The 15270-nt window shown below is 31.6% G+C and overlaps 1 long non-coding RNA gene across 1 annotated transcript in view; it reads left to right on the forward strand.

Annotated features, from left to right (window-relative positions):
- The window catches only part of LOC308653620, a 169589-nt gene that overhangs the window by 137197 nt on the left and 17122 nt on the right, over positions 1 to 15270 (forward strand). The gene's annotated exons all lie outside the window — the stretch shown is intronic.

Here is a 15270-nt window from a genome sequence, read left to right on the forward strand (position 1 = left end):
AATAGTAACTTAACAAGTAATGCTCAATCAAGGAGTCAATTTATTTTGGGAGGAAATGGACATATTGATAGATTCCTCCGCTTTGAACTGCTTGCAGAACTTGCCTGGACTATGTATCACTTGTATGCATTGTGAACTATCTGTTAATGCAGCGAATTATGGTAGTGCTGGCGTATCTTTGCTGATGTGTCACCAGTGATGCAATTTTTCCAAAGGAGCCATCAATTGGCTTGGTGTCGTGGCATTTCTGTATCCTCCTCCCTTCTACTAGTGATGATTTAATTTTGGGGCCAACAGAGGTGAGGCAAAGAACCTCACCCCCCCACTGGTGCATAGGCCTATCCACAAGTATGGCTATATGCTAGACCGGTAGTCAGTGACGGGTATGATCCAACTGCAGTGGTATCAACCTAAGATAGGAGGCTGACGCCTAGAGGTCAGTTCATCCGATGACAGGTAAGAACCATATGTTGAATTGGACAACCTAACAACCTAGCCACATTGCTTGTTGCTTAATTAAACAGAAGGGGGGAGATGCTAAGAGCCATAGCCAAGTAGTATGATGCATGACATTTTTGGTTGAATGGTGACATCAGCAAGCCATTGAGATGATATGATTATGTTAAGATCTGCATTCTTATGGATATTAGACCCCTGCTGTCCACCTCGGCCTGCTAAAGGACTCCTGGAGAGTTCCCATTGGTTGGGGAAGTGCAGTAGGAGGGAATTCCAGAGGAGGGACTTCCTGTTGGGGTCCGGGAGAATGCCGAGTGTGTCGATTGGCAGTTTTTCCCCCAGGAGCGTATGGGGCATTGGCGGCAGTTTCAGAAATAAAGTTTGTTCCTGCTTGAGTGGCTCGTGATTTTGTGCCCAGCCAGACTGCAGCATTCCATTTTCTGTTGCCATAACTGACTATTACAGATTGGATAATTTGTTGAAAAAAATAGAGGTTTATTTAGCTCATACTCTGGACATTGGAAAGTCCAAAAGCATGACACAGATATCTGGTGAGGGACTTTTTGCATTATCGTAACATGATGTAGGGTATCACAAGACAGAGAAAGTGTGCCAAATGGGGTTCTCCTCCTTTTCCTATAAAGTCACTAATGTCATTATGGAGATATGATATTATCTGATATTAATTATCTCCCAAATGCTATATCTCCAAATACTATTAATTTGGAGAGTAAGTTTGCAACATACAAACTTTTGGTAGACACATAGCATTCTCTGTGATTTAACTGCTCAGTTTCTTCCATTCTATCTTCTTGAGTCTTTCTTCAATTCTAATATGTTGTTGAACAACTTTTATTTTATTTTCAATGGTTTTTATTTCCAAAAGTTCTATTTTTTCAAATATTGAATATTTTGGACATCTATTATATGATTTGATGATTCTACTATATAATTAGTTTAAAAAGCAACCAAACAAAGGTATGTTTTACTGATAACAGACTATCCCCATCCTTAAATTCCACTTAGGTACATACAAGTATACAAACACTATTGTGTCCACTTTCAACATCCATCTTATTTTCCAATGCTTTGAAAATTGAGCATATTATATTATTATTATTATGTACCATAATTACTTAGGTTCTTCTTCCAGAATATAAAAGAAGTGTGGCAGAAATAAGTATATTAAGGTTATGTTATACCACAAATAATTTGATAATTGTGTCAAATCTTCAGAGAATAAAATAGCTAATCCAATTTGACATGACCTATGGCAATTGGTGTTAACATTTGTAATTATATTATGCATTAGACGAAGTTAAATATATACATGTTTATTTATGTTATGTATATTTTAAGTAATATTAAAGAAAAATTAATAACTTTAAATCAATATTGGGTTTCCTCTTCTACAATGTTTCATTTTTAAATATTAATAGTTAGTAATTAAAAAATAAATACATAACTATTGCTTATATAGTACACTCTATCAATTTTATAATTATAATAAGATATCAGACACTAATATTCTGATTAGAGATTTTTCCCTAATTGCTCATATTTATGCTTAATTGACTTGCAAAACTTACTGTAGGTTTTATTTCTGATGTGTTTCAAGTATTGTCATGCCCATTTTATTTTGAGAATAATACATATTTTGATTTATTTCATATTTAATAATATGTTTTATCTAATTTGACAATAATATTAAGAGGAAGTCAACTATAGTCAAATGACCTAGACTTAGTTTGATTATTTTAAAAATTATTAAAAATATTTTTCTTTTTATTGCGGTGCTGGGGATTGAACCTAGGACCTCATATTTGCTGGGCACACTCTACCTCAGTGCTACACCCTCAGCTCTCAGGCCTAGATTTAAACCATACTACTTTTAAAAATAAGCAAATAAATACTTATAATTCTCTGTCAGTTTTTTTTTTGGTTGTTTTGAATATCAGTTTTGTCATTTATAAGATAAGAATTGTGGTGTTAATACAAAATGAAAAAAATGAATCTTTCATAGTACTTGGTACACAATATTATCTCAATAAATGCAATTGTGATAGTTGTTTTATTTTTATTATTCAGAGAAGGCATAAGATTTTTACATCATTTGAATATTTTCCTTTGAAGGGCACATGAAATCTATTACATAAACCAAAACACAAAATAAAAACGATTACTGCTATTTATTCAATATAATTTTTAAGTGTTGGAAGTAGGCATTTATAGCTATTATTTGGTATAATTCCTTTTATGTTAGAATTATGATGCAGTAGTATCTGCCTGTGAGTGTATTTTAAGTATGTATTTTATATCTGAGCTACAGTTTGTTTCATCTTGGAAAAATAAGTAGATTCATTTGGATCTAGTGTTCATAAATACATTAATTTATTTTATGTCTTTAATTTGTCAAAACTAACTTCAATTTACTGGTGCAACAATTAATAATTTAATGAATCATATACATATTGATTGAAAACATACTCTGTAAAAAATCACCATCAGACTTTGAGTTGATTTTTGTGCAGGGTGAGAGATAGAGGTTTAATTTCATTTTGCTACATATGGATTTCCAGTTTTGCCAGCACTATTTGTTAAATAGGCTATCTTTTCTCCAATGGATGTATTTGGCACCCTTGTCTAGTATGAGATAACTGTATTTATGTGGGTTTGTCTCTGTGTCCTCTGTTCTGTACCATTGGTTCACAAGTCTATTTTGGTGCCAATACCATGCTGTTTTTATTACTATAGCTCTGTAGTATAGTTTAAGGTCTGGTATTGTATTGCCTCTTGCTTCACATTTCTTGCTAAGGATTGCTTTAGCTATTTTGAGTCTCTTATTTTTCCAAATAAATTTCATGATTGCTTTTTCTATTTCTATGAAGAATGCAGTGGGATTTTAATAGGAATTGCATTGAATCTGTATAATGCTTTTGATAGTATGGTCATTTTAAAAATATTAATTCTGTCTGTTCAGGAGCATGGGAGATCTTTCCATCTTCTGGTGTTTTCTTTAATTTCTTTCTTTAGTGTTCTGTAATTTTTATTATTTTCATTATAGAGGTCTTTCACCTCTTTTGTTAGATTGATTCCCAGGTTTTTTTTTTTTTTTTTTTTGAGGCTATTGGGAATGGAGTAGTTTTCCTAATTTCTCTTTCAGTAGATTCATCACTGATGTATAGGAATGCATTTGATTCATGGGTGTTGATTTTATATCCTGATACTTTGCTGAAATCATTTATTAGTTCTAGAAGCTTTCTGGTGGAATTTTTTGGATCTTCTAAATATAGAATCATGTCCTTGGCAAATATTGATAGTTTGAGTTCTTCTTTTCCTATGTGTATCTCTTGAATTTCTCTTGTCTAAGTGCTCTGGCTTGAGTTTTAAGGAATATGTTGAATAGAAGTTGTGAAAGAGGACATTCTTTTCTTGTTCCAGATTTTAGTGGGAATTCTTTTAATGTTTCTCTATTTAGAATGATGCTGGCCTTCGGTTGAGCATATATAGCTTTTACAATGGAGAGGTATGTTCCTACTATCCCTAGTTTTGCTAGTGTTTTGAACATGAAGAGGTGCTGTATTTTGTCAAATGCTTTTTATTCATCTATTAAGATGATCACATGATTCTTGTTTTTAAGTCTATTAATATGATGAATTATGTTTAAAGACTTGGGTACTAGAACAGAGACCCTGTGACTAATAGAAGAAAAAATAGGACCAAATTTTCACCACGTCAGCCTAGGATCTGACTTCCTTAACAAGACTCCTAAAGCACAAGAAGTAAAATATCAAGAATCAGTAAATGGGATGGATTCAAATTAAAAAGCTTCTTCTTAGCAAAGGAAACAATTAATAACATGAGGAGAGAGCCTACAGATTGGAAGAAAATCTTTACCATATGCACCCCTGATAAAGCATTCATCTTTAAGATATATAAAGAACTCAAAAAATTTAACACCCAAAAAACCAAAAATAAATAACCTAATCAATAAGTGGGCTAAGGAACTGAACAGACACTTTACAAAAGAAGAAATACATTTGATCAACAAATATATGAAAAAGTGTTCAACATCTCTAGCAATTAGAGAAATGCAAATCAAAACTACTCTAAAATTTCATTAACTTCCATCCAGAATGTCAATCCTCAAGGATACAGGCAACAATAAATGTTGACGAGGATGTGGTGAAAAAGGTACACTCATACATTGCTGGTAAGACTGCAAATTGGTGCAACCACTATGGAAAGCAGTATAGAGATTCCTCAGAAAATTGGAAATGGAACCACCATTTGACCCAGCAATCCCATTCCTTGGATTATACCCAAAGGACTTAAAATCAGCATACTATATTGACACAGCCACATCAATGTTTATAGTAGCTCAATTCAAAATAGCTGGACTATAGAACCAACTTAGGTGTCCCTCACTAGATGAATAGATAAAGAAAATGTGGTATATATACACAATGGAATATTACTCAGCTTTAAGGAAGAGTGAAATTATGGCATTTACCAGTAAATGGATGGAGTTGGAGAATATCAAGCTAAGTGAAATCAACCAATCTCACAAAACCAAAGGCCAAATGTTTTCTCTAATATGCAGTTGCTAATTCACAATAAGGCAGGGGACACTAGGGAAGAATGGCCTTACCTTAGATTAGGTAGATGGAAGTGATGGGAGGGGTGAGGAGGGAATGTGGGGATACGAAAGATAGTAGAATGAAACAGACATTATTACTGTATGTATATATACATAATCAAAGACAGTAATAATGTGTGTGTGTGTGTGTGTGTGTGTGTGTGTGTGTATATATATATATATATATATGAATACATGACCAATATAATTATGTAACATGCACACTCAGAAAAATAAGAACTTATATCCCATCTATGTATGCTATATCAAAGTGCATAAATGCATTCCATTGTCATGTATAACAAATTAAAACAAAAAAAAATTGAAAACAAAAAAGATCAACATCCCAAGTTCTGCAAATTGTTAGGAGACATGCTTTTTCGAAGTGCATGGAAGATTTGTTAGTGGAATAGCAACTTGGTTTAGAACTAGAACTTTATTTTGCTTTATTTTTTGTTCATTTTTAAAATTTCTCTTTGTGTGTGTGTGTGTGCAGGGATTTAATCCAGAGGTGCTTAACCACTGAGCTGCATCCCCAGCCCTTTTAATTTTTTTTTTTTTAATTTTGAGATAAATCTTGCAAAATTGCTTAGGAACCTTGCTATGTTGCTAGGCCAAACTGGAACTTTTGATCCTTCTGTCTTAGCCTCTCAGGTCTTTGGGATTACAGTTGTATGCCTCTGTGCCTCACAGAGCTTAATTTTTAAAGAATTAGTTTCAATGAATTTTTTTTATTATATCATATTTCTTACCATGAAATATATCCTTGTTCTGACCATATAGTTTAATTGAAATAAGTGCTTTGGCAACAGTCCAAAAAAGGTAAAACAATCAGAAAGGGGCTCATTATCATGTCTTAACTAATGATAACATGCATTATCAGGCTTTAACATTTCAGAGAAGGAAGCTGTGTCTTGTTTTGTGGTTTCGTTAGCAATATCAAATATGTTATTCCTTCATTTACAATATATCTTTTTAAAAAAGATAAACATGTTTCTAGGATAAAAATAAACTTAACACAGGATTTCCCTTAAATTACACTATTATTAAGTCTCTTCTGAAATGCTTCTAAGTATGTTACATCATTCCTGTGCAAAAATTGTTTAATGTAAGCTACACCTTTTATATTGTATCTCTATAGTCTAATAATGAATTTTACTCAGTTTCATCCATCAAAATATTATTATCCTTGATTATATAGCTATCATGAATGTTATAGATTATATAAAAACTGCAAAATTGTAAGTTCATCTAAATTTTTTTCAGAAAAGTACATATTATATACATTATATTTGTAAATAAAATACATCTGTATATCATACTTTGTAAGAAATTCTCCTTTTATAAGGAGCTGGTATTGATCTAAGCTTAATTCTTTCAATATGTGAAATGAATAATATTGTCAGTGTAATTGACAATAAAAGTATTTAGCCTTTCAGTTAAAAGAACAAAGAATAATTTACATATAAAAAGAACCCATTCTAAGTTTACATTTGAATGAAGTTTGGTAAATATGTGTACTGTGATAACTACCACCACATATTTACAAGTGTTTTGTGCTAATCCTCTGGTAGAGTAAGTGGTCTACTGCTGAGCTACTTCATCTCAGTCATTTCAGGATCTCTTTCTATTGTCTGATGAATCTTAATTCCCTGCTTCTTCACATGTCTGATGTCTTTGATTAGGTGTGTATGTGAGTGATAAATTGCTGAGTGCTTGTTTTGTTTTGTTTTGTTTTAGAGATTGTTGAATTTTTATGATCAGCTGTATTAGACAGGTGGTTTGAACTGTAGTTTATTTCAGGCAAGGTTACTTCGACTGCTAAAATACCATGCTTTGGGGTTTTCAACTGAATGGTGTAGGTATTCACAGATGTCTGTACATCTAGGCTAGTCAGTGCTTTGGGAATTGTTCAGCTTATAACTCTTTGTTTTGTTTTTGTGGTACTTGGGTAGAATCCAGGGCCTTGCACATTCTAGGCAACTGCTCTACCACTGAGCTACATCTGCCTCTCCTTTCCTCATTTTTGCTGAGCCTCATTGAATTCCATCCTGTATGGGAAAGCTTCATTGTTGTGTACTCCCCTAGAGCTCTTTCTCTGGGTAGCTGCATCAGTTATGGTACTCTGCCTTCCACATGTTGACTTCCTCAACCTCCCCAAATCCAAACCTCTGTTTCTTCCACTCTTTGAGACTGCTTTCTCTGCATCTGGGAAGTGCTTGCAGGCAGAATACTAGGATGACTATTGGATCATATTGTATTTTTTTTTTTTTTCAGGGATCACAGTCCTGCTCTGCCTGTTGTCAGTATTTGAAAATAATTTGTTTTAAATCTTTTTTTTTTCCAAATGAATTTTGTTGTTTGTTTTGCTTTGCTTTGTTTTGTAACCATGGGAGGGCAAGTCTGGCTTTACTTACTTTCTCTTGGTTTATAGCATATGATCACCATTATTTTTTTAAATTAAAAACATGCTTTATTGATAAATGTGGGTGCTTATAATATTAGTATAGTTACCTGAGTATAGGTTAAATTGAGCCCAAAATGACATAAATAAATAGGACCTGATAGGTTGATTAATATTTATATAAGTCCTTTATTAGATTGTTTTGTATAAAAAATTTACAAAAAGTGTTAATATAACTCTTGGAATCTTTACAGTTCTTTGTCAAATTAAATAGTGGAATAACATGTATTTAAGCCCACACAAAGCACATTAGGGAATTCAAAAGTAGAACGTAGCTTTTAATTACATGTATAGCTTAGGTATATAAAGCTCTTTCAGAACTTTGCCTTTAGGGTTACAATTTTAAGAAGGATTCTTTCTGTATTTCTTTTCCTATTGGATACTACTCCTCTTCAATTCTGCTATAAAGACATCTTCTAAGACCCCATTTCTAAGAAATCATATTTCCATCTTGCCTACTTCAATATTGTGATTTTGAATTATGTTTGTGAAAGAGTAATTCTGTATGATTTCTTTTCCCACATTAGATGTGTTTGTAAAGCACCATAGTAAAGAATATTCTTTAACTTAAAGTTACTCAGCATTTCTCTGGTATATTTCAGCCACAAATCCTTGTTGACTCAATGCTTATTAAGAATATAACCTGGTGAATCTAGTTATCTATAATAGTGTCTGAAGATTTTATTAGTATATAAAGCACTTGGTGATCTTATTAAGTGCAGATTCCCATTCTGTAGGACTGGGGTGAGACCTTAGAGTTTACATTTCTTGTTAGGTTTCACATGATGTCATTGCTTTCCTTGAATAGCAGCACGGATCTATACAGTCATTTTGGGAAATACTGTGGAGTCTTTTTACATGGCACAAAATAACACCTTGTAATAATAGAACAGTTTGATAATATTTTCTGATGCCAGGTTAAAAAAATAGGGTAACAAAATTAGAAAAAGATTGCCCATCTCTTTTATGAGACAATTCTAACCTTAATAGCAAAACTGGGCAAGAACATTAGTATAAACAAGAATACCTGCCAAATTCACCAATGAAGATAGGTGAATTCTAAACATTATTTTATCAATATTTTTCATATTTTTTAGTATCTTCATAATCTTTCCTGGAAGATGAGAAAAGGTAGAAATAATTCCATTTGAATTTTTTCTAAGGCCAGAGGCATTATTAATTTGGACAATAAGCCATAACATTATTTGTTTAGCTTTCAAGCAACAAAGATAAGACCATATAGACAGAAATAACATACTTAATATGAGATGGTGCTGGATGTGTAGGGGATTTTACACACACACAACACACTCACACACATACATTTGGAATGACATAGAGAGAGTAATGAAATTGAATTCATCATTAAAAACTCTAGATCTAGGTTCTAGAAGTTTTACCACAAGTTTTAAACCGTCAAAGAATATTTAACCCCATTGAATGCTAACTTTGTAGAAAGTGAAAATACAAAATGATGCCTAGTTCTTTAATTGATACTAGTATAACTGTAATAGCGAAACTGGTCAAGGAAAATATTAGAGAACAAAATTATTAATAAACATAGAGGAATTCTAAATATTATTTTGCCAAACATCCAGTATTCTTGAATTCTATTCATTCTAGGAACCAAAAGGTTTTAATATTTTAAAGTATATTAAGATGATTTTTTTCAAATAATATTTTAAAAGAACAAGAAATATTGCAGTTTCAATGGAACTTGATAAATTTTGATAGGATTGAATAGCATTTCATCATAATAACTCTTGGAAAACTATGATACAAGGCAACATTCTTAATTTCATATATTTTCCAAAATCTTATAGCAAACATCACTGTTAGTAATGAAATTTCAGGAGGTTTTCTTTTAATGTGAGAAAAAATTCAAAAGATGCAGTCTTTATTTCTACCAGAGGACAACAAAATTATATCATTAGCAAAACGATAGTAATCACTTTTAAGATTTCTGTCTAAAATCACTAAGTGAACTCAGTTACTTTCTCCTTAGTCATTTAGCATTTTCAATGGGCTTGGGACTTGGTGGCCAATTTTTTACCATATGTCTATTTGATTATGTGGTTTAAAACCCAAGGATTGAATGGATTGGCCTAAAAGTTCTGATTCTATGGGTGTTTATATCATTAAAAATATGTGATTTTCCTCGTCTAATTTTGAAGCGTTCATGAATACTGTAAAAAGATGTATAAGTTAGTGATTTTGCACAAAAATGGACAGAAATTTCAGAAAAAAAATGAATGTAAATCTCAAGAAATGTTATGATTTGAATCTTCTAAGCTTAGTGACAGTAACTAAACCTACATATGCCCTTTGTGATTAAGTAATGATCTAAGATTATTTGGAAGGGATATATATGAGAAAAAAAGTAGGTTGCCATGTGTTTATTTGTTGACTAATTCAGTAATTCAGTGTTTAGTTATTACATGCCTATTATATGCCCAATAGTGAATCAGGCATTTGTTATAGATTGTTGAATTAAATATATCTGCTCTCTGAGCTAAAAGGAAAATAGAATACCTGAAAATGAAAGAAACAGACATACAAGCAAAACATAAGAACTTAAAATAAACACTATAAAGGAAAATTTATGTGCTAGTGTTATATGCAGGAGGTACTTTTAATTTGTGCATATATTTTATAGATATACTTTTGGATTAGATTGTAAGGGGAACATGGCAGTATTTTGTTTATATAAGTCTAATGTGTGTGTCTAAATAATAAAATGGTTTTGAGTTCCTTAAGAATTAAGGAACTATGTGAAATAAAATATATATTTAATATTTCTGTTTACATATTAACTGTATAACCAATATACATATACAGTTTCAAATAGTTTTGTACTCATATATATTTACTGCTGAATCCTTAACAGGTATCCTGAGCATTCTTTACTTGATTGTGTTATATTTCTTTACAATTTTTATCTACTTTAAACTTAAACGAACAGTCAGGGAACATAGCCATTCTGTTGGGTTGATAGCTTAATAGCTTTGCCACCACATTCTCAAGAGAACTTGTTAAATGTAATATATCTGATGTAAGGTTTAAATGATAGCCTGCTTTATATTCTAAGAAAACTAAAAATAATTATGTTCTCATTTCATTGGTATGCCATTTCCTTTACTGTGACAGTCAATTGCATTCTTCAGTGTGAGAAAGTAAAATAGAGTGCTTCTTAATCAGAAGAGACTTTTTTTTCAAATGGAGATATGCCTGTCATAAGGAAAGTATAAAAACATTCCAGTGAGCTTCAGGATAAATGCTTAAGTTCCTCCTGTGGTCTCCTGTAAACGTTAGCCCATGATTAGACAGTCAACTCTCTGGTGAAAAGTGAAAAGTAAAGTGTTTGGATGTTAAAATGTATATAGGATAGCACATTTGATTAGAAAAATCTGAAGAATGGGACATTAAAAAATGTTTTTTTTTCTTTTTCTATTAGTTTCTTTTAAAAAATCAAGTATCTGTTTAATACAAATTAAAAGGAATATTTATTTAAGAAATGTTATTATAAACAGAGATGTTACAGTTTTGCTGAGAGTAGTGTAGAAAATGACATTGATAGCAGGTATCAAATATAAATAAATATAAATATAATAAATATAAATAAATGAAAAAATAAATAAGTAAATAAATAAATGAAATAGTTTAAAAATTAAAGAGTGTTCAAATTAAACAGGTGCACTAATAAATTAATTAAGAAGAATAACTCACCTATAGACATCATAAGTTAACTTTTAAAAACCAAATAACAAAGAGAAGATATTGAAATAGTTAGAGAAAGATGGCATTATGTACAGGGAAAAGATAATAAAAGTCACTACTGACTTTTCATCAGGAGAAAAGGAGGGCAGCAGACAATGGAAGAACTCATTTTAAGTATTGAAAGAAAAAAAGAATCTGTCAACCTCAAGGTCATATACCAGTAAAAATATTCTTCAACTTCAAGGTAAAAATATTTTTACTTTAAAAAGCTGATTGATTTGGGAAGAGCAGATCTGCACCTTCGGAAAAGTTAAAGGAAATTCTTCAGGTTGAGGGCAATTGATGACAGAGGGTAATTTTGATTTACAGGAAATAATGAAGAGCAGCAGAATAATTACAATGTAGGTACTTTGTATGTAAGTATAAAATATAAAATAGCAGTCTTAATTTCGTTAGTAGTCATATAAAGACATAAAATACTTCCTGACTTGGTTTAGTTAGGACACAAAGTGTCAGGAACACAAATTATCTAAATTAGACTTCATCAAAACTAAATACAAAGATCTCATTTCAAAAGTAAGTTGGGTGTGGTGATGAGTGTGTGTAGTCCCAGCTACTTGGGAGGCTAAGGCAGGAATATTGTGAATTGGAGGTCTGCCTGGATACGTAGCATGACCTTCTTTAGTAAGAAAAATAGGGGTTGGCAATGCTCAAGACCTTCAGTTCAATTCACAGCACTGAAATAAACTGTGACTATGAAAGCCACAAACTCGACAAAAGTAGCCACAAGATACATATTTGACAAAGGATTCATTTCCAAATAATGTATACTTTACAAAGAAAACTATGCATATATAAAGTCAGTATCAGGGAAATAAAATAATCATGTAGAGAAAACTGTATACATCTTGAATGGCAGAAATGAATGACAACACCAAATATTGGTTGCTGATGCGAGGGTAATACAGTACAATGCCTTCCAGTGCTGTGGTGGCATTTTCTTATGAAGTTAAACACCTATCATATGGAACAGTAATTCCCAAGCAGTTACTCAAGAAAAATAAAAATTATATCTACCACAAGATGTGTACATGAATTTCATGGCAGCTTTAACTGGTAATGATCCTAAACTGGAACCAATGCAAATATCTTTAAACAGGAGAAAAGATAAACAATTTGTCATATATTCATGCACTGGGAAATTTCTCAGAAGTAAAAAGAAATGTACTCCTAATAAATGCAACATATTGATGAATGTCAGAATCATGAGGTTAAAGAAACGCAACTGGACCTCCAAGAATACTTATTGTTTTCCATTTATATAAAGTTGAAGAACATGCAAATATAACCTATGATGAACTCTACAAATGCATGTATGCATAGAGGAATGCCAGTGAAGAATACACAGGCATGAGGGAAATTTATGGCTGATGCCTCTGTTCCTAGGTATGTTGATTACATGGACAATGTGCTTGTCAGAACTCATCAAATCATACATTTGGTCTTTCACTGTAAAATATACATGAAAAAAGATATATAAATAAATAAAAAAGAATGTTAAACATCCCCCGAAGTACCATTTTGTGAAATGATTGCTGCAAAAAAAATTGTCACAGTGCCTGGATATAAACATATGAATATTTTACAACTCAGTGGTATATTGGATGAGAGTCATAGCTCATATCCTTAGATATGGCTTTATTAACTGTCCTTGATTAAACATAATACATTGTGTGAGAGCTAGAAGCCCATGTGCTCTATTGATAGTATGTCCAATAAGATTAAAAAATAAAATTGTAATTTCTTTCTTAAAGATAATTATCTAACATTTCCACATATTATAAAACAATTTCACTTGAAAACCTACTCATACCCATTTAAAAGTTTATTGTTCCTAATTTATACTGGCCACCTAATTTAAAAGAAAGCAGCAAGTGTCATCATTTGTGTGTGTGTGTGTGTGTGTGTGTGTGTGTCTCAATATCAATGGTAAAGAAGGCCAAGAGGATGGAGAATAGAATAAGATTTCACTTAGAAGTTTTTTCTGACTCTTATGTGGATTTAGTAACCTCATACAAGTAGCTAACCTATGCACAAGTCATTTTGAAATCATGATAATCCTAACAATAAGTTATTGTACCTCAGAACTGGTACCCAAAATAGTCAATTTTCAGTGTTATTATTGTACTGATTTGAATCCAGACACATAGTTGAAAATTAAAAGGAAAAGGTAAGATGATAGAGCATTAGTTATTCTTAATAGTTCGTTATCATCCTTTTAGCGATGCATGCTACACAATTGATTTTCACCCAGGTTTTACAACTGCTTGTATATCATTTTTTGAACATCAAGATGCCAGTTTTTAATTACATTTTTATTTTCATATGAGGATGATCTTGAACTCTATATAATGCAAGTTAACTTTGATTAGACGATGTTGTTTTTCTAGATTTTTTTTACTCTAATAAAAAGTGTTAACATAAAATAACTAATTTCTTAGTTTTAAGATGACATTTCACCTTGAAGAGTGATTCAGAAATAATTAATCTATATATATTTCTCCTTCAAGCAAATAAAATTAAAACAATCAGAAAAGTTAAGCTTTAGATACTAAATTTTAATTTCTCTACAGATTATTTTTACTGAGATAATTATTCATGCAGTTTATACTGAATCGTGAGTAGATTAATGAAACTATTAATTTTTAAAATGATTGAACATTGAAAACATCCTTGTTTGAAGTCATTGATGAGTATTGGACGTTTTTTTTCCTGCAAGAAATGAGAAATTTGTAAGGATATAAACACAAGTATCTAATCTTGCAGACATATATAATTGAAAGTACATTTAACAAAAAACATTTTATGAGCTACTGAGTAGTCATGGTAACAAAAAGTTATACTCTATTAAAACATTTGTAATATTTTTTTCATGTGGAAAAGCTTTCAGATTTTAATAATTGCTATTTTCCTCTAAAAATTATGTCAAAAATATTTCCAAGATGAGAAACAAATGTATGGCTAAATTTGTTTTACATTAGAAAATCCACTTAACTTAAAAAAAAAAAAGATTTATTGAGGAATACTTAGCATATTTCAAATAGTGCATATTTAAAGGTACAATTTGTGATTTTAACTCATGTACACATCTGCTAAATCATCACTACAGTAAAGATTATCATGACCATCACTCTTTTTAATCCTTCTCTCCCATGCTCCCTCTTCCACCTATTGATCCCCCAGCATCATCTCCTCCTCTGGTTTGTGTCACTATGGACATTTTCCTGACATTTGATATTAATGTAATCATATAGTATACTATATGATATATAATTTCTTATATATATATATATGAATGAATACACACACACTTTTATCTTGCTTCCTCCTTCCGTTTTTGTTCTTGTAAATATCAGTACATCATTCTCTCTCATTTCCAAGTAGTATTGCATTGTACACTTGCCGCAACTGTTTATCTATATGTCTATGGAAATATTTGGTTATTTTAATATTTGGACTGTGAATATTTGAATACAGGATTTTTTTTTCATATCAGGGATTGAATCCACAGGTGCTTATCATTGGCCTACATCCCCAGCCTTTTTTCAGATTTTTTTTTTTAATTTTGAGACAGGTTCTCATTAAGTTGCTAAGGGCCTCACTAAGTTGCTGAGGCTAGCTCTGAACTTATGATCCTCCTGCCTCAGTTTCTTTGGCCACTGGGTTTACAGGCATGCACCACCATGCCTGGTTAAATACAGGATTTTTATATGGATATACACTTTCTTTTATGTTTTTTAGTGAAATACCCAAGATTGGAATGGATGTATGTATGGTAGGTTTATGTCTAGGGAAGGGCAAAAAAATAATTTTTTTTCCCCAAAGTGGTTGAAATATTTTACATTCCCATCAGAAAGAAGTGTGTATGAGTTCCGTGTCTTCCACAGCTTCACCAATATATGTTACAGTTAGTGTTTTTAATTTTGGCAATTCT

This window comes from Spermophilus citellus (genome assembly GCF_964194105.1).
Source record: "Spermophilus citellus genome assembly, chromosome: 7".
In the NCBI taxonomy this organism is placed as follows: domain Eukaryota; kingdom Metazoa; phylum Chordata; class Mammalia; order Rodentia; family Sciuridae; genus Spermophilus; species Spermophilus citellus.